The sequence below is a fragment of the Anarhichas minor genome, unplaced genomic scaffold (genome assembly GCF_050575085.1).
Source record: "Anarhichas minor isolate MPS153535 unplaced genomic scaffold, ASM5057508v1 ptg000025l, whole genome shotgun sequence".
Taxonomy (NCBI): domain Eukaryota; kingdom Metazoa; phylum Chordata; class Actinopteri; order Perciformes; family Anarhichadidae; genus Anarhichas; species Anarhichas minor.
Window position 1 is genome coordinate 1636067 of NW_027466471.1, and position 17947 is coordinate 1654013.

At 42.5% G+C, this 17947-nt stretch overlaps 20 non-coding genes across 20 annotated transcripts; all 20 read right to left on the reverse strand.

The window, feature by feature from the left end:
* Window positions 1-602: 602 nt before the first annotated feature.
* trnal-cag (transfer RNA leucine (anticodon CAG)) lies at window positions 603-685 on the reverse strand. The gene has a single exon. It is a non-coding gene; the product is annotated as a tRNA-Leu (tRNA).
* Window positions 686-1200: 515 nt separating this feature from the next.
* trnaq-uug (transfer RNA glutamine (anticodon UUG)) lies at window positions 1201-1272 on the reverse strand. The gene has a single exon. It is a non-coding gene; the product is annotated as a tRNA-Gln (tRNA).
* Window positions 1273-1706: 434 nt separating this feature from the next.
* On the reverse strand, window positions 1707-1789 carry trnal-cag (transfer RNA leucine (anticodon CAG)). Its single transcript has one exon. It is a non-coding gene; the product is annotated as a tRNA-Leu (tRNA).
* A 1014-nt stretch (window positions 1790-2803) lies between these two features.
* On the reverse strand, window positions 2804-2886 carry trnal-cag (transfer RNA leucine (anticodon CAG)). Its single transcript has one exon. It is a non-coding gene; the product is annotated as a tRNA-Leu (tRNA).
* A 515-nt stretch (window positions 2887-3401) lies between these two features.
* Window positions 3402-3473, reverse strand: trnaq-uug (transfer RNA glutamine (anticodon UUG)). The gene has a single exon. It is a non-coding gene; the product is annotated as a tRNA-Gln (tRNA).
* Window positions 3474-3907: 434 nt separating this feature from the next.
* On the reverse strand, window positions 3908-3990 carry trnal-cag (transfer RNA leucine (anticodon CAG)). Its single transcript has one exon. It is a non-coding gene; the product is annotated as a tRNA-Leu (tRNA).
* A 1014-nt stretch (window positions 3991-5004) lies between these two features.
* trnal-cag (transfer RNA leucine (anticodon CAG)) lies at window positions 5005-5087 on the reverse strand. The gene has a single exon. It is a non-coding gene; the product is annotated as a tRNA-Leu (tRNA).
* A 515-nt stretch (window positions 5088-5602) lies between these two features.
* trnaq-uug (transfer RNA glutamine (anticodon UUG)) lies at window positions 5603-5674 on the reverse strand. The gene has a single exon. It is a non-coding gene; the product is annotated as a tRNA-Gln (tRNA).
* A 434-nt stretch (window positions 5675-6108) lies between these two features.
* On the reverse strand, window positions 6109-6191 carry trnal-cag (transfer RNA leucine (anticodon CAG)). Its single transcript has one exon. It is a non-coding gene; the product is annotated as a tRNA-Leu (tRNA).
* A 1014-nt stretch (window positions 6192-7205) lies between these two features.
* On the reverse strand, window positions 7206-7288 carry trnal-cag (transfer RNA leucine (anticodon CAG)). Its single transcript has one exon. It is a non-coding gene; the product is annotated as a tRNA-Leu (tRNA).
* Window positions 7289-8302: 1014 nt separating this feature from the next.
* trnal-cag (transfer RNA leucine (anticodon CAG)) lies at window positions 8303-8385 on the reverse strand. The gene has a single exon. It is a non-coding gene; the product is annotated as a tRNA-Leu (tRNA).
* A 1014-nt stretch (window positions 8386-9399) lies between these two features.
* On the reverse strand, window positions 9400-9482 carry trnal-cag (transfer RNA leucine (anticodon CAG)). The gene has a single exon. It is a non-coding gene; the product is annotated as a tRNA-Leu (tRNA).
* Window positions 9483-10496: 1014 nt separating this feature from the next.
* On the reverse strand, window positions 10497-10579 carry trnal-cag (transfer RNA leucine (anticodon CAG)). Its single transcript has one exon. It is a non-coding gene; the product is annotated as a tRNA-Leu (tRNA).
* A 515-nt stretch (window positions 10580-11094) lies between these two features.
* Window positions 11095-11166, reverse strand: trnaq-uug (transfer RNA glutamine (anticodon UUG)). The gene has a single exon. It is a non-coding gene; the product is annotated as a tRNA-Gln (tRNA).
* A 2628-nt stretch (window positions 11167-13794) lies between these two features.
* trnal-cag (transfer RNA leucine (anticodon CAG)) lies at window positions 13795-13877 on the reverse strand. The gene has a single exon. It is a non-coding gene; the product is annotated as a tRNA-Leu (tRNA).
* A 1014-nt stretch (window positions 13878-14891) lies between these two features.
* trnal-cag (transfer RNA leucine (anticodon CAG)) lies at window positions 14892-14974 on the reverse strand. The gene has a single exon. It is a non-coding gene; the product is annotated as a tRNA-Leu (tRNA).
* A 515-nt stretch (window positions 14975-15489) lies between these two features.
* trnaq-uug (transfer RNA glutamine (anticodon UUG)) lies at window positions 15490-15561 on the reverse strand. The gene has a single exon. It is a non-coding gene; the product is annotated as a tRNA-Gln (tRNA).
* Window positions 15562-15995: 434 nt separating this feature from the next.
* trnal-cag (transfer RNA leucine (anticodon CAG)) lies at window positions 15996-16078 on the reverse strand. The gene has a single exon. It is a non-coding gene; the product is annotated as a tRNA-Leu (tRNA).
* A 1014-nt stretch (window positions 16079-17092) lies between these two features.
* On the reverse strand, window positions 17093-17175 carry trnal-cag (transfer RNA leucine (anticodon CAG)). Its single transcript has one exon. It is a non-coding gene; the product is annotated as a tRNA-Leu (tRNA).
* A 515-nt stretch (window positions 17176-17690) lies between these two features.
* On the reverse strand, window positions 17691-17762 carry trnaq-uug (transfer RNA glutamine (anticodon UUG)). The gene has a single exon. It is a non-coding gene; the product is annotated as a tRNA-Gln (tRNA).
* Between the last annotated feature and the right edge of the window lie 185 nt (window positions 17763-17947).

Below are 17947 nucleotides of genomic sequence, written 5' to 3' on the forward strand. Positions count from 1 at the left end.
AGGTCAAGACAGTCCTCTCCGGTCTCACTTGAAGCTGGCCAGTCCAACTTTTGCTGAGATGTGGAAAGGTTGCGTTTTTTGACCTTTACTCTAGCTTAAAATCAGGTTCCACTGAGATTTGAACTCAGATCACTGGAGTCAAAGTCCAGAGTGCTAACCATTGGAACCACTATGCTGTAGAAAACTACGCAGTTTTGGTAGACAGTTTCATATTTGGCATCCGCTAGTATGTTATCTGTGCAGGGAATAGGACATAGAAGGCATACAACGGTACCGATGACAAAGAAGCTAACAAGACACAGAAACCGTTTCAGGCTAACTTAAGGATTTTAGTAAGCTCAGCAGAGGATTTGGGAAGTGACAAGTAAAGAAATTGTTTTGAGAGACTTCATACAAACAATGAATCCAGCAACATATAGGCCAACTGTATACAAACACATGGTAAGATTACACTGGTTGATAATGTAGAGGCTTACAAATGCTGCTGTTGCAGTAGTCGTGCAGTATTTTGTCAAATGCCTGCTCCTTAACGTACAAAGCATTGCTAAGCTTTCTTTTACAATATCATGTTACAGTCAACAGAACAAGTGAAAAATAACTGCTGTCAGAAGTGGGATTCGAACCCACGCCTCCAGTGGAGACTGCGACCTGAACGCAGCGCCTTGGACCGCTCGGCCATCCTGACTGAAAAAAACCTAAATTTGCTTTGTTTTGCCATCTAATGAGCCTTTAAGTGCATTAATATGTTCCGCAAACACGACATCTTGAATCAGTATTCATTGCCGTTGACCCCACTAACACAGCCCCTTGTGTTTTTTTAACACACAAATGGTTGGACACAGCCCCCATCTGACATCGGAAAGCTGTGTGTGGATGGGGTTTCCAAAGCTGGTCGACCATCCAACAACAACCTCTGATGGAGTATACGGGTCCCTTGATGACGAACACTTTAGACTCTAACGGCAAGAACCTGAGTTGAAATCTCAGTCAAACTTCTTTTTTTATGGTGATTACAAGACACAATACAAAGTGTGCATCCATGATTTAAGTGTCAATGTCCCTGTCAATACTACTTCATTCTTAGATTACTCCGGTGAAGGTCAAGACAGTCCTCTCCGGTCTCACTTGAAGCTGGCCAGTCCAACTTTTGCTGAGATGTGGAAAGGTTGCGTTTTTTGACCTTTACTCTAGCTTAAAATCAGGTTCCACTGAGATTTGAACTCAGATCACTGGAGTCAAAGTCCAGAGTGCTAACCATTACACCTTGGAACCACTATGCTGTAGAAAACTACGCAGTTTTGGTAGACAGTTTCATATTTGGCATCCGCTAGTATGTTATCTGTGCAGGGAATAGGACATAGAAGGCATACAACGGTACCGATGACAAAGAAGCTAACAAGACACAGAAACCGTTTCAGGCTAACTTAAGGATTTTAGTAAGCTCAGCAGAGGATTTGGGAAGTGACAAGTAAAGAAATTGTTTTGAGAGACTTCATACAAACAATGAATCCAGCAACATATAGGCCAACTGTATACAAACACATGGTAAGATTACACTGGTTGATAATGTAGAGGCTTACAAATGCTGCTGTTGCAGTAGTCGTGCAGTATTTTGTCAAATGCCTGCTCCTTAACGTACAAAGCATTGCTAAGCTTTCTTTTACAATATCATGTTACAGTCAACAGAACAAGTGAAAAATAACTGCTGTCAGAAGTGGGATTCGAACCCACGCCTCCAGTGGAGACTGCGACCTGAACGCAGCGCCTTGGACCGCTCGGCCATCCTGACTGAAAAAAACCTAAATTTGCTTTGTTTTGCCATCTAATGAGCCTTTAAGTGCATTAATATGTTCCGCAAACACGACATCTTGAATCAGTATTCATTGCCGTTGACCCCACTAACACAGCCCCTTGTGTTTTTTTAACACACAAATGGTTGGACACAGCCCCCATCTGACATCGGAAAGCTGTGTGTGGATGGGGTTTCCAAAGCTGGTCGACCATCCAACAACAACCTCTGATGGAGTATACGGGTCCCTTGATGACGAACACTTTAGACTCTAACGGCAAGAACCTGAGTTGAAATCTCAGTCAAACTTCTTTTTTTATGGTGATTACAAGACACAATACAAAGTGTGCATCCATGATTTAAGTGTCAATGTCCCTGTCAATACTACTTCATTCTTAGATTACTCCGGTGAAGGTCAAGACAGTCCTCTCCGGTCTCACTTGAAGCTGGCCAGTCCAACTTTTGCTGAGATGTGGAAAGGTTGCGTTTTTTGACCTTTACTCTAGCTTAAAATCAGGTTCCACTGAGATTTGAACTCAGATCACTGGAGTCAAAGTCCAGAGTGCTAACCATTGGAACCACTATGCTGTAGAAAACTACGCAGTTTTGGTAGACAGTTTCATATTTGGCATCCGCTAGTATGTTATCTGTGCAGGGAATAGGACATAGAAGGCATACAACGGTACCGATGACAAAGAAGCTAACAAGACACAGAAACCGTTTCAGGCTAACTTAAGGATTTTAGTAAGCTCAGCAGAGGATTTGGGAAGTGACAAGTAAAGAAATTGTTTTGAGAGACTTCATACAAACAATGAATCCAGCAACATATAGGCCAACTGTATACAAACACATGGTAAGATTACACTGGTTGATAATGTAGAGGCTTACAAATGCTGCTGTTGCAGTAGTCGTGCAGTATTTTGTCAAATGCCTGCTCCTTAACGTACAAAGCATTGCTAAGCTTTCTTTTACAATATCATGTTACAGTCAACAGAACAAGTGAAAAATAACTGCTGTCAGAAGTGGGATTCGAACCCACGCCTCCAGTGGAGACTGCGACCTGAACGCAGCGCCTTGGACCGCTCGGCCATCCTGACTGAAAAAAACCTAAATTTGCTTTGTTTTGCCATCTAATGAGCCTTTAAGTGCATTAATATGTTCCGCAAACACGACATCTTGAATCAGTATTCATTGCCGTTGACCCCACTAACACAGCCCCTTGTGTTTTTTTAACACACAAATGGTTGGACACAGCCCCCATCTGACATCGGAAAGCTGTGTGTGGATGGGGTTTCCAAAGCTGGTCGACCATCCAACAACAACCTCTGATGGAGTATACGGGTCCCTTGATGACGAACACTTTAGACTCTAACGGCAAGAACCTGAGTTGAAATCTCAGTCAAACTTCTTTTTTTATGGTGATTACAAGACACAATACAAAGTGTGCATCCATGATTTAAGTGTCAATGTCCCTGTCAATACTACTTCATTCTTAGATTACTCCGGTGAAGGTCAAGACAGTCCTCTCCGGTCTCACTTGAAGCTGGCCAGTCCAACTTTTGCTGAGATGTGGAAAGGTTGCGTTTTTTGACCTTTACTCTAGCTTAAAATCAGGTTCCACTGAGATTTGAACTCAGATCACTGGAGTCAAAGTCCAGAGTGCTAACCATTACACCTTGGAACCACTATGCTGTAGAAAACTACGCAGTTTTGGTAGACAGTTTCATATTTGGCATCCGCTAGTATGTTATCTGTGCAGGGAATAGGACATAGAAGGCATACAACGGTACCGATGACAAAGAAGCTAACAAGACACAGAAACCGTTTCAGGCTAACTTAAGGATTTTAGTAAGCTCAGCAGAGGATTTGGGAAGTGACAAGTAAAGAAATTGTTTTGAGAGACTTCATACAAACAATGAATCCAGCAACATATAGGCCAACTGTATACAAACACATGGTAAGATTACACTGGTTGATAATGTAGAGGCTTACAAATGCTGCTGTTGCAGTAGTCGTGCAGTATTTTGTCAAATGCCTGCTCCTTAACGTACAAAGCATTGCTAAGCTTTCTTTTACAATATCATGTTACAGTCAACAGAACAAGTGAAAAATAACTGCTGTCAGAAGTGGGATTCGAACCCACGCCTCCAGTGGAGACTGCGACCTGAACGCAGCGCCTTGGACCGCTCGGCCATCCTGACTGAAAAAAACCTAAATTTGCTTTGTTTTGCCATCTAATGAGCCTTTAAGTGCATTAATATGTTCCGCAAACACGACATCTTGAATCAGTATTCATTGCCGTTGACCCCACTAACACAGCCCCTTGTGTTTTTTTAACACACAAATGGTTGGACACAGCCCCCATCTGACATCGGAAAGCTGTGTGTGGATGGGGTTTCCAAAGCTGGTCGACCATCCAACAACAACCTCTGATGGAGTATACGGGTCCCTTGATGACGAACACTTTAGACTCTAACGGCAAGAACCTGAGTTGAAATCTCAGTCAAACTTCTTTTTTTATGGTGATTACAAGACACAATACAAAGTGTGCATCCATGATTTAAGTGTCAATGTCCCTGTCAATACTACTTCATTCTTAGATTACTCCGGTGAAGGTCAAGACAGTCCTCTCCGGTCTCACTTGAAGCTGGCCAGTCCAACTTTTGCTGAGATGTGGAAAGGTTGCGTTTTTTGACCTTTACTCTAGCTTAAAATCAGGTTCCACTGAGATTTGAACTCAGATCACTGGAGTCAAAGTCCAGAGTGCTAACCATTGGAACCACTATGCTGTAGAAAACTACGCAGTTTTGGTAGACAGTTTCATATTTGGCATCCGCTAGTATGTTATCTGTGCAGGGAATAGGACATAGAAGGCATACAACGGTACCGATGACAAAGAAGCTAACAAGACACAGAAACCGTTTCAGGCTAACTTAAGGATTTTAGTAAGCTCAGCAGAGGATTTGGGAAGTGACAAGTAAAGAAATTGTTTTGAGAGACTTCATACAAACAATGAATCCAGCAACATATAGGCCAACTGTATACAAACACATGGTAAGATTACACTGGTTGATAATGTAGAGGCTTACAAATGCTGCTGTTGCAGTAGTCGTGCAGTATTTTGTCAAATGCCTGCTCCTTAACGTACAAAGCATTGCTAAGCTTTCTTTTACAATATCATGTTACAGTCAATAGAACAAGTGAAAAATAACTGCTGTCAGAAGTGGGATTCGAACCCACGCCTCCAGTGGAGACTGCGACCTGAACGCAGCGCCTTGGACCGCTCGGCCATCCTGACTGAAAAAAACCTAAATTTGCTTTGTTTTGCCATCTAATGAGCCTTTAAGTGCATTAATATGTTCCGCAAACACGACATCTTGAATCAGTATTCATTGCCGTTGACCCCACTAACACAGCCCCTTGTGTTTTTTTAACACACAAATGGTTGGACACAGCCCCCATCTGACATCGGAAAGCTGTGTGTGGATGGGGTTTCCAAAGCTGGTCGACCATCCAACAACAACCTCTGATGGAGTATACGGGTCCCTTGATGACGAACACTTTAGACTCTAACGGCAAGAACCTGAGTTGAAATCTCAGTCAAACTTCTTTTTTTATGGTGATTACAAGACACAATACAAAGTGTGCATCCATGATTTAAGTGTCAATGTCCCTGTCAATACTACTTCATTCTTAGATTACTCCGGTGAAGGTCAAGACAGTCCTCTCCGGTCTCACTTGAAGCTGGCCAGTCCAACTTTTGCTGAGATGTGGAAAGGTTGCGTTTTTTGACCTTTACTCTAGCTTAAAATCAGGTTCCACTGAGATTTGAACTCAGATCACTGGAGTCAAAGTCCAGAGTGCTAACCATTACACCTTGGAACCACTATGCTGTAGAAAACTACGCAGTTTTGGTAGACAGTTTCATATTTGGCATCCGCTAGTATGTTATCTGTGCAGGGAATAGGACATAGAAGGCATACAACGGTACCGATGACAAAGAAGCTAACAAGACACAGAAACCGTTTCAGGCTAACTTAAGGATTTTAGTAAGCTCAGCAGAGGATTTGGGAAGTGACAAGTAAAGAAATTGTTTTGAGAGACTTCATACAAACAATGAATCCAGCAACATATAGGCCAACTGTATACAAACACATGGTAAGATTACACTGGTTGATAATGTAGAGGCTTACAAATGCTGCTGTTGCAGTAGTCGTGCAGTATTTTGTCAAATGCCTGCTCCTTAACGTACAAAGCATTGCTAAGCTTTCTTTTACAATATCATGTTACAGTCAACAGAACAAGTGAAAAATAACTGCTGTCAGAAGTGGGATTCGAACCCACGCCTCCAGTGGAGACTGCGACCTGAACGCAGCGCCTTGGACCGCTCGGCCATCCTGACTGAAAAAAACCTAAATTTGCTTTGTTTTGCCATCTAATGAGCCTTTAAGTGCATTAATATGTTCCGCAAACACGACATCTTGAATCAGTATTCATTGCCGTTGACCCCACTAACACAGCCCCTTGTGTTTTTTTAACACACAAATGGTTGGACACAGCCCCCATCTGACATCGGAAAGCTGTGTGTGGATGGGGTTTCCAAAGCTGGTCGACCATCCAACAACAACCTCTGATGGAGTATACGGGTCCCTTGATGACGAACACTTTAGACTCTAACGGCAAGAACCTGAGTTGAAATCTCAGTCAAACTTCTTTTTTTATGGTGATTACAAGACACAATACAAAGTGTGCATCCATGATTTAAGTGTCAATGTCCCTGTCAATACTACTTCATTCTTAGATTACTCCGGTGAAGGTCAAGACAGTCCTCTCCGGTCTCACTTGAAGCTGGCCAGTCCAACTTTTGCTGAGATGTGGAAAGGTTGCGTTTTTTGACCTTTACTCTAGCTTAAAATCAGGTTCCACTGAGATTTGAACTCAGATCACTGGAGTCAAAGTCCAGAGTGCTAACCATTGGAACCACTATGCTGTAGAAAACTACGCAGTTTTGGTAGACAGTTTCATATTTGGCATCCGCTAGTATGTTATCTGTGCAGGGAATAGGACATAGAAGGCATACAACGGTACCGATGACAAAGAAGCTAACAAGACACAGAAACCGTTTCAGGCTAACTTAAGGATTTTAGTAAGCTCAGCAGAGGATTTGGGAAGTGACAAGTAAAGAAATTGTTTTGAGAGACTTCATACAAACAATGAATCCAGCAACATATAGGCCAACTGTATACAAACACATGGTAAGATTACACTGGTTGATAATGTAGAGGCTTACAAATGCTGCTGTTGCAGTAGTCGTGCAGTATTTTGTCAAATGCCTGCTCCTTAACGTACAAAGCATTGCTAAGCTTTCTTTTACAATATCATGTTACAGTCAACAGAACAAGTGAAAAATAACTGCTGTCAGAAGTGGGATTCGAACCCACGCCTCCAGTGGAGACTGCGACCTGAACGCAGCGCCTTGGACCGCTCGGCCATCCTGACTGAAAAAAACCTAAATTTGCTTTGTTTTGCCATCTAATGAGCCTTTAAGTGCATTAATATGTTCCGCAAACACGACATCTTGAATCAGTATTCATTGCCGTTGACCCCACTAACACAGCCCCTTGTGTTTTTTTAACACACAAATGGTTGGACACAGCCCCCATCTGACATCGGAAAGCTGTGTGTGGATGGGGTTTCCAAAGCTGGTCGACCATCCAACAACAACCTCTGATGGAGTATACGGGTCCCTTGATGACGAACACTTTAGACTCTAACGGCAAGAACCTGAGTTGAAATCTCAGTCAAACTTCTTTTTTTATGGTGATTACAAGACACAATACAAAGTGTGCATCCATGATTTAAGTGTCAATGTCCCTGTCAATACTACTTCATTCTTAGATTACTCCGGTGAAGGTCAAGACAGTCCTCTCCGGTCTCACTTGAAGCTGGCCAGTCCAACTTTTGCTGAGATGTGGAAAGGTTGCGTTTTTTGACCTTTACTCTAGCTTAAAATCAGGTTCCACTGAGATTTGAACTCAGATCACTGGAGTCAAAGTCCAGAGTGCTAACCATTGGAACCACTATGCTGTAGAAAACTACGCAGTTTTGGTAGACAGTTTCATATTTGGCATCCGCTAGTATGTTATCTGTGCAGGGAATAGGACATAGAAGGCATACAACGGTACCGATGACAAAGAAGCTAACAAGACACAGAAACCGTTTCAGGCTAACTTAAGGATTTTAGTAAGCTCAGCAGAGGATTTGGGAAGTGACAAGTAAAGAAATTGTTTTGAGAGACTTCATACAAACAATGAATCCAGCAACATATAGGCCAACTGTATACAAACACATGGTAAGATTACACTGGTTGATAATGTAGAGGCTTACAAATGCTGCTGTTGCAGTAGTCGTGCAGTATTTTGTCAAATGCCTGCTCCTTAACGTACAAAGCATTGCTAAGCTTTCTTTTACAATATCATGTTACAGTCAATAGAACAAGTGAAAAATAACTGCTGTCAGAAGTGGGATTCGAACCCACGCCTCCAGTGGAGACTGCGACCTGAACGCAGCGCCTTGGACCGCTCGGCCATCCTGACTGAAAAAAACCTAAATTTGCTTTGTTTTGCCATCTAATGAGCCTTTAAGTGCATTAATATGTTCCGCAAACACGACATCTTGAATCAGTATTCATTGCCGTTGACCCCACTAACACAGCCCCTTGTGTTTTTTTAACACACAAATGGTTGGACACAGCCCCCATCTGACATCGGAAAGCTGTGTGTGGATGGGGTTTCCAAAGCTGGTCGACCATCCAACAACAACCTCTGATGGAGTATACGGGTCCCTTGATGACGAACACTTTAGACTCTAACGGCAAGAACCTGAGTTGAAATCTCAGTCAAACTTCTTTTTTTATGGTGATTACAAGACACAATACAAAGTGTGCATCCATGATTTAAGTGTCAATGTCCCTGTCAATACTACTTCATTCTTAGATTACTCCGGTGAAGGTCAAGACAGTCCTCTCCGGTCTCACTTGAAGCTGGCCAGTCCAACTTTTGCTGAGATGTGGAAAGGTTGCGTTTTTTGACCTTTACTCTAGCTTAAAATCAGGTTCCACTGAGATTTGAACTCAGATCACTGGAGTCAAAGTCCAGAGTGCTAACCATTGGAACCACTATGCTGTAGAAAACTACGCAGTTTTGGTAGACAGTTTCATATTTGGCATCCGCTAGTATGTTATCTGTGCAGGGAATAGGACATAGAAGGCATACAACGGTACCGATGACAAAGAAGCTAACAAGACACAGAAACCGTTTCAGGCTAACTTAAGGATTTTAGTAAGCTCAGCAGAGGATTTGGGAAGTGACAAGTAAAGAAATTGTTTTGAGAGACTTCATACAAACAATGAATCCAGCAACATATAGGCCAACTGTATACAAACACATGGTAAGATTACACTGGTTGATAATGTAGAGGCTTACAAATGCTGCTGTTGCAGTAGTCGTGCAGTATTTTGTCAAATGCCTGCTCCTTAACGTACAAAGCATTGCTAAGCTTTCTTTTACAATATCATGTTACAGTCAACAGAACAAGTGAAAAATAACTGCTGTCAGAAGTGGGATTCGAACCCACGCCTCCAGTGGAGACTGCGACCTGAACGCAGCGCCTTGGACCGCTCGGCCATCCTGACTGAAAAAAACCTAAATTTGCTTTGTTTTGCCATCTAATGAGCCTTTAAGTGCATTAATATGTTCCGCAAACACGACATCTTGAATCAGTATTCATTGCCGTTGACCCCACTAACACAGCCCCTTGTGTTTTTTTAACACACAAATGGTTGGACACAGCCCCCATCTGACATCGGAAAGCTGTGTGTGGATGGGGTTTCCAAAGCTGGTCGACCATCCAACAACAACCTCTGATGGAGTATACGGGTCCCTTGATGACGAACACTTTAGACTCTAACGGCAAGAACCTGAGTTGAAATCTCAGTCAAACTTCTTTTTTTATGGTGATTACAAGACACAATACAAAGTGTGCATCCATGATTTAAGTGTCAATGTCCCTGTCAATACTACTTCATTCTTAGATTACTCCGGTGAAGGTCAAGACAGTCCTCTCCGGTCTCACTTGAAGCTGGCCAGTCCAACTTTTGCTGAGATGTGGAAAGGTTGCGTTTTTTGACCTTTACTCTAGCTTAAAATCAGGTTCCACTGAGATTTGAACTCAGATCACTGGAGTCAAAGTCCAGAGTGCTAACCATTGGAACCACTATGCTGTAGAAAACTACGCAGTTTTGGTAGACAGTTTCATATTTGGCATCCGCTAGTATGTTATCTGTGCAGGGAATAGGACATAGAAGGCATACAACGGTACCGATGACAAAGAAGCTAACAAGACACAGAAACCGTTTCAGGCTAACTTAAGGATTTTAGTAAGCTCAGCAGAGGATTTGGGAAGTGACAAGTAAAGAAATTGTTTTGAGAGACTTCATACAAACAATGAATCCAGCAACATATAGGCCAACTGTATACAAACACATGGTAAGATTACACTGGTTGATAATGTAGAGGCTTACAAATGCTGCTGTTGCAGTAGTCGTGCAGTATTTTGTCAAATGCCTGCTCCTTAACGTACAAAGCATTGCTAAGCTTTCTTTTACAATATCATGTTACAGTCAATAGAACAAGTGAAAAATAACTGCTGTCAGAAGTGGGATTCGAACCCACGCCTCCAGTGGAGACTGCGACCTGAACGCAGCGCCTTGGACCGCTCGGCCATCCTGACTGAAAAAAACCTAAATTTGCTTTGTTTTGCCATCTAATGAGCCTTTAAGTGCATTAATATGTTCCGCAAACACGACATCTTGAATCAGTATTCATTGCCGTTGACCCCACTAACACAGCCCCTTGTGTTTTTTTAACACACAAATGGTTGGACACAGCCCCCATCTGACATCGGAAAGCTGTGTGTGGATGGGGTTTCCAAAGCTGGTCGACCATCCAACAACAACCTCTGATGGAGTATACGGGTCCCTTGATGACGAACACTTTAGACTCTAACGGCAAGAACCTGAGTTGAAATCTCAGTCAAACTTCTTTTTTTATGGTGATTACAAGACACAATACAAAGTGTGCATCCATGATTTAAGTGTCAATGTCCCTGTCAATACTACTTCATTCTTAGATTACTCCGGTGAAGGTCAAGAGAGTCCTCTCCGGTCTCACTTGAAGCTGGCCAGTCCAACTTTTGCTGAGATGTGGAAAGGTTGCGTTTTTTGACCTTTACTCTAGCTTAAAATCAGGTTCCACTGAGATTTGAACTCAGATCACTGGAGTCAAAGTCCAGAGTGCTAACCATTACACCATGGAACCACTATGCCGTAGAAAACTACGCAGTTTTGGTAGACAGTTTCATATTTGGCATCCGCTAGTATGTTATCTATGCAGGGAATAGGACATAGAAGGCATACAACGGTACCGATGACAAAGAAGCTAACAAGACACAGAAACCGTTTCAGGCTAACTTAAGGATTTTAGTAAGCTCAGCAGAGGATTTGGGAAGTGACAAGTAAAGAAATTGTTTTGAGAGACTTCATACAAACAATGAATCCAGCAACATATAGGCCAACTGTATACAAACACATGGTAAGATTACACTGGTTGATAATGTAGAGGCTTACAAATGCTGCTGTTGCAGTAGTCGTGCAGTATTTTGTCAAATGCCTGCTCCTTAACGTACAAAGCATTGCTAAGCTTTCTTTTACAATATCATGTTACAGTCAACAGAACAAGTGAAAAATAACTGCTGTCAGAAGTGGGATTCGAACCCACGCCTCCAGTGGAGACTGCAACCTGAACGCAGCGCCTTGGACCGCTCGGCCATCCTGACTGAAAAAAACCTAAATTTGCTTTGTTTTGCCATCTAATGAGCCTTTAAGTGCATTAATATGTTCCGCAAACACGACATCTTGAATCAGTATTCATTGCCGTTGACCCCACTAACACAGCCCCTTGTGTTTTTTTAACACACAAATGGTTGGACACAGCCCCCATCTGACATCGGAAAGCTGTGTGTGGATGGGGTTTCCAAAGCTGGTCGACCATCCAACAACAACCTCTGATGGAGTATACGGGTCCCTTGATGACGAACACTTTAGACTCTAACGGCAAGAACCTGAGTTGAAATCTCAGTCAAACTTCTTTTTTTATGGTGATTACAAGACACAATACAAAGTGTGCATCCATGATTTAAGTGTCAATGTCCCTGTCAATACTACTTCATTCTTAGATTACTCCGGTGAAGGTCAAGACAGTCCTCTCCGGTCTCACTTGAAGCTGGCCAGTCCAACTTTTGCTGAGATGTGGAAAGGTTGCGTTTTTTGACCTTTACTCTAGCTTAAAATCAGGTTCCACTGAGATTTGAACTCAGATCACTGGAGTCAAAGTCCAGAGTGCTAACCATTGGAACCACTATGCTGTAGAAAACTACGCAGTTTTGGTAGACAGTTTCATATTTGGCATCCGCTAGTATGTTATCTGTGCAGGGAATAGGACATAGAAGGCATACAACGGTACCGATGACAAAGAAGCTAACAAGACACAGAAACCGTTTCAGGCTAACTTAAGGATTTTAGTAAGCTCAGCAGAGGATTTGGGAAGTGACAAGTAAAGAAATTGTTTTGAGAGACTTCATACAAACAATGAATCCAGCAACATATAGGCCAACTGTATACAAACACATGGTAAGATTACACTGGTTGATAATGTAGAGGCTTACAAATGCTGCTGTTGCAGTAGTCGTGCAGTATTTTGTCAAATGCCTGCTCCTTAACGTACAAAGCATTGCTAAGCTTTCTTTTACAATATCATGTTACAGTCAACAGAACAAGTGAAAAATAACTGCTGTCAGAAGTGGGATTCGAACCCACGCCTCCAGTGGAGACTGCAACCTGAACGCAGCGCCTTGGACCGCTCGGCCATCCTGACTGAAAAAAACCTAAATTTGCTTTGTTTTGCCATCTAATGAGCCTTTAAGTGCATTAATATGTTCCGCAAACACGACATCTTGAATCAGTATTCATTGCCGTTGACCCCACTAACACAGCCCCTTGTGTTTTTTTAACACACAAATGGTTGGACACAGCCCCCATCTGACATCGGAAAGCTGTGTGTGGATGGGGTTTCCAAAGCTGGTCGACCATCCAACAACAACCTCTGATGGAGTATACGGGTCCCTTGATGACGAACACTTTAGACTCTAACGGCAAGAACCTGAGTTGAAATCTCAGTCAAACTTCTTTTTTTATGGTGATTACAAGACACAATACAAAGTGTGCATCCATGATTTAAGTGTCAATGTCCCTGTCAATACTACTTCATTCTTAGATTACTCCGGTGAAGGTCAAGACAGTCCTCTCCGGTCTCACTTGAAGCTGGCCAGTCCAACTTTTGCTGAGATGTGGAAAGGTTGCGTTTTTTGACCTTTACTCTAGCTTAAAATCAGGTTCCACTGAGATTTGAACTCAGATCACTGGAGTCAAAGTCCAGAGTGCTAACCATTGGAACCACTATGCTGTAGAAAACTACGCAGTTTTGGTAGACAGTTTCATATTTGGCATCCGCTAGTATGTTATCTGTGCAGGGAATAGGACATAGAAGGCATACAACGGTACCGATGACAAAGAAGCTAACAAGACACAGAAACCGTTTCAGGCTAACTTAAGGATTTTAGTAAGCTCAGCAGAGGATTTGGGAAGTGACAAGTAAAGAAATTGTTTTGAGAGACTTCATACAAACAATGAATCCAGCAACATATAGGCCAACTGTATACAAACACATGGTAAGATTACACTGGTTGATAATGTAGAGGCTTACAAATGCTGCTGTTGCAGTAGTCGTGCAGTATTTTGTCAAATGCCTGCTCCTTAACGTACAAAGCATTGCTAAGCTTTCTTTTACAATATCATGTTACAGTCAATAGAACAAGTGAAAAATAACTGCTGTCAGAAGTGGGATTCGAACCCACGCCTCCAGTGGAGACTGCGACCTGAACGCAGCGCCTTGGACCGCTCGGCCATCCTGACTGAAAAAAACCTAAATTTGCTTTGTTTTGCCATCTAATGAGCCTTTAAGTGCATTAATATGTTCCGCAAACACGACATCTTGAATCAGTATTCATTGCCGTTGACCCCACTAACACAGCCCCTTGTGTTTTTTTAACACACAAATGGTTGGACACAGCCCCCATCTGACATCGGAAAGCTGTGTGTGGATGGGGTTTCCAAAGCTGGTCGACCATCCAACAACAACCTCTGATGGAGTATACGGGTCCCTTGATGACGAACACTTTAGACTCTAACGGCAAGAACCTGAGTTGAAATCTCAGTCAAACTTCTTTTTTTATGGTGATTACAAGACACAATACAAAGTGTGCATCCATGATTTAAGTGTCAATGTCCCTGTCAATACTACTTCATTCTTAGATTACTCCGGTGAAGGTCAAGACAGTCCTCTCCGGTCTCACTTGAAGCTGGCCAGTCCAACTTTTGCTGAGATGTGGAAAGGTTGCGTTTTTTGACCTTTACTCTAGCTTAAAATCAGGTTCCACTGAGATTTGAACTCAGATCACTGGAGTCAAAGTCCAGAGTGCTAACCATTGGAACCACTATGCTGTAGAAAACTACGCAGTTTTGGTAGACAGTTTCATATTTGGCATCCGCTAGTATGTTATCTGTGCAGGGAATAGGACATAGAAGGCATACAACGGTACCGATGACAAAGAAGCTAACAAGACACAGAAACCGTTTCAGGCTAACTTAAGGATTTTAGTAAGCTCAGCAGAGGATTTGGGAAGTGACAAGTAAAGAAATTGTTTTGAGAGACTTCATACAAACAATGAATCCAGCAACATATAGGCCAACTGTATACAAACACATGGTAAGATTACACTGGTTGATAATGTAGAGGCTTACAAATGCTGCTGTTGCAGTAGTCGTGCAGTATTTTGTCAAATGCCTGCTCCTTAACGTACAAAGCATTGCTAAGCTTTCTTTTACAATATCATGTTACAGTCAACAGAACAAGTGAACAATAACTGCTGTCAGAAGTGGGATTCGAACCCACGCCTCCAGTGGAGACTGCGACCTGAACGCAGCGCCTTGGACCGCTCGGCCATCCTGACTGAAAAAAACCTAAATTTGCTTTGTTTTGCCATCTAATGAGCCTTTAAGTGCATTAATATGTTCCGCAAACACGACATCTTGAATCAGTATTCATTGCCGTTGACCCCACTAACACAGCCCCTTGTGTTTTTTTAACACACAAATGGTTGGACACAGCCCCCATCTGACATCGGAAAGCTGTGTGTGGATGGGCTTTCCAAAGCTGGTCGACCATCCAACAACAACCTCTGATGGAGTATACGGGTCCCTTGATGACAAACACTTTAGACTCTAACGGCAAGAACCTGAGTTGAAATCTCAGTCAAACTTCTTTTTTTATGGTGATTACAAGACACAATACAAAGTGTGCATCCATGATTTAAGTGTCAATGTCCCTGTCAATACTACTTCATTCTTAGATTACTCCGGTGAAGGTCAAGAGAGTCCTCTCCGGTCTCACTTGAAGCTGGCCAGTCCAACTTTTGCTGAGATGTGGAAAGGTTGCGTTTTTTGACCTTTACTCTAGCTTAAAATCAGGTTCCACTGAGATTTGAACTCAGATCACTGGAGTCAAAGTCCAGAGTGCTAACCATTACACCATGGAACCACTATGCCGTAGAAAACTACGCAGTTTTGGTAGACAGTTTCATATTTGGCATCCGCTAGTATGTTATCTATGCAGGGAATAGGACATAGAAGGCATACAACGGTACCGATGACAAAGAAGCTAACAAGACACAGAAACCGTTTCAGGCTAACTTAAGGATTTTAGTAAGCTCAGCAGAGGATTTGGGAAGTGACAAGTAAAGAAATTGTTTTGAGAGACTTCATACAAACAATGAATCCAGCAACATATAAGCCAACTGTATACAAACACATGGTAAGATTACACTGGTTGATAATGTAGAGGCTTACAAATGCTGCTGTTGCAGTAGTCGTGCAGTATTTTGTCAAATGCCTGCTCCTTAACGTACAAAGCATTGCTAAGCTTTCTTTTACAATATCATGTTACAGTCAACAGAACAAGTGAAAAATAACTGCTGTCAGAAGTGGGATTCGAACCCACGCCTCCAGTGGAGACTGCGACCTGAACGCAGCGCCTTGGACCGCTCGGCCATCCTGACTGAAAAAAACCTAAATTTGCTTTGTTTTGCCATCTAATGAGCCTTTAAGTGCATTAATATGTTCCGCAAACACGACATCTTGAATCAGTATTCATTGCCGTTGACCCCACTAACACAGCCCCTTGTGTTTTTTTAACACACAAATGGTTGGACACAGCCCCCATCTGACATCGGAAAGCTGTGTGTGGATGGGGTTTCCAAAGCTGGTCGACCATCCAACAACAACCTCTGATGGAGTATACGGGTCCCTTGATGACGAACACTTTAGACTCTAACGGCAAGAACCTGAGTTGAAATCTCAGTCAAACTTCTTTTTTTATGGTGATTACAAGACACAATACAAAGTGTGCATCCATGATTTAAGTGTCAATGTCCCTGTCAATACTACTTCATTCTTAGATTACTCCGGTGAAGGTCAAGACAGTCCTCTCCGGTCTCACTTGAAGCTGGCCAGTCCAACTTTTGCTGAGATGTGGAAAGGTTGCGTTTTTTGACCTTTACTCTAGCTTAAAATCAGGTTCCACTGAGATTTGAACTCAGATCACTGGAGTCAAAGTCCAGAGTGCTAACCATTGGAACCACTATGCTGTAGAAAACTACGCAGTTTTGGTAGACAGTTTCATATTTGGCATCCGCTAGTATGTTATCTGTGCAGGGAATAGGACATAGAAGGCATACAACGGTACCGATGACAAAGAAGCTAACAAGACACAGAAACCGTTTCAGGCTAACTTAAGGATTTTAGTAAGCTCAGCAGAGGATTTGGGAAGTGACAAGTAAAGAAATTGTTTTGAGAGACTTCATACAAACAATGAATCCAGCAACATATAGGCCAACTGTATACAAACACATGGTAAGATTACACTGGTTGATAATGTAGAGGCTTACAAATGCTGCTGTTGCAGTAGTCGTGCAGTATTTTGTCAAATGCCTGCTCCTTAACGTACAAAGCATTGCTAAGCTTTCTTTTACAATATCATGTTACAGTCAACAGAACAAGTGAACAATAACTGCTGTCAGAAGTGGGATTCGAACCCACGCCTCCAGTGGAGACTGCGACCTGAACGCAGCGCCTTGGACCGCTCGGCCATCCTGACTGAAAAAAACCTAAATTTGCTTTGTTTTGCCATCTAATGAGCCTTTAAGTGCATTAATATGTTCCGCAAACACGACATCTTGAATCAGTATTCATTGCCGTTGACCCCACTAACACAGCCCCTTGTGTTTTTTTAACACACAAATGGTTGGACACAGCCCCCATCTGACATCGGAAAGCTGTGTGTGGATGGGCTTTCCAAAGCTGGTCGACCATCCAACAACAACCTCTGATGGAGTATACGGGTCCCTTGATGACAAACACTTTAGACTCTAACGGCAAGAACCTGAGTTGAAATCTCAGTCAAACTTCTTTTTTTATGGTGATTACAAGACACAATACAAAGTGTGCATCCATGATTTAAGTGTCAATGTCCCTGTCAATACTACTTCATTCTTAGATTACTCCGGTGAAGGTCAAGAGAGTCCTCTCCGGTCTCACTTGAAGCTGGCCAGTCCAACTTTTGCTGAGATGTGGAAAGGTTGCGTTTTTTGACCTTTACTCTAGCTTAAAATCAGGTTCCACTGAGATTTGAACTCAGATCACTGGAGTCAAAGTCCAGAGTGCTAACCATTACACCATGGAACCACTATGCCGTAGAAAACTACGCAGTTTTGGTAGACAGTTTCATATTTGGCATCCGCTAGTATGTTATCTATGCAGGGAATAGGACATAGAAGGCATACAACGGTACCGATGACAAAGAAGCTAACAAGACACAGAAACCGTTTCAGGCTAACTTAAGGATTTTAGTAAGCTCAGCAGAGGATTTG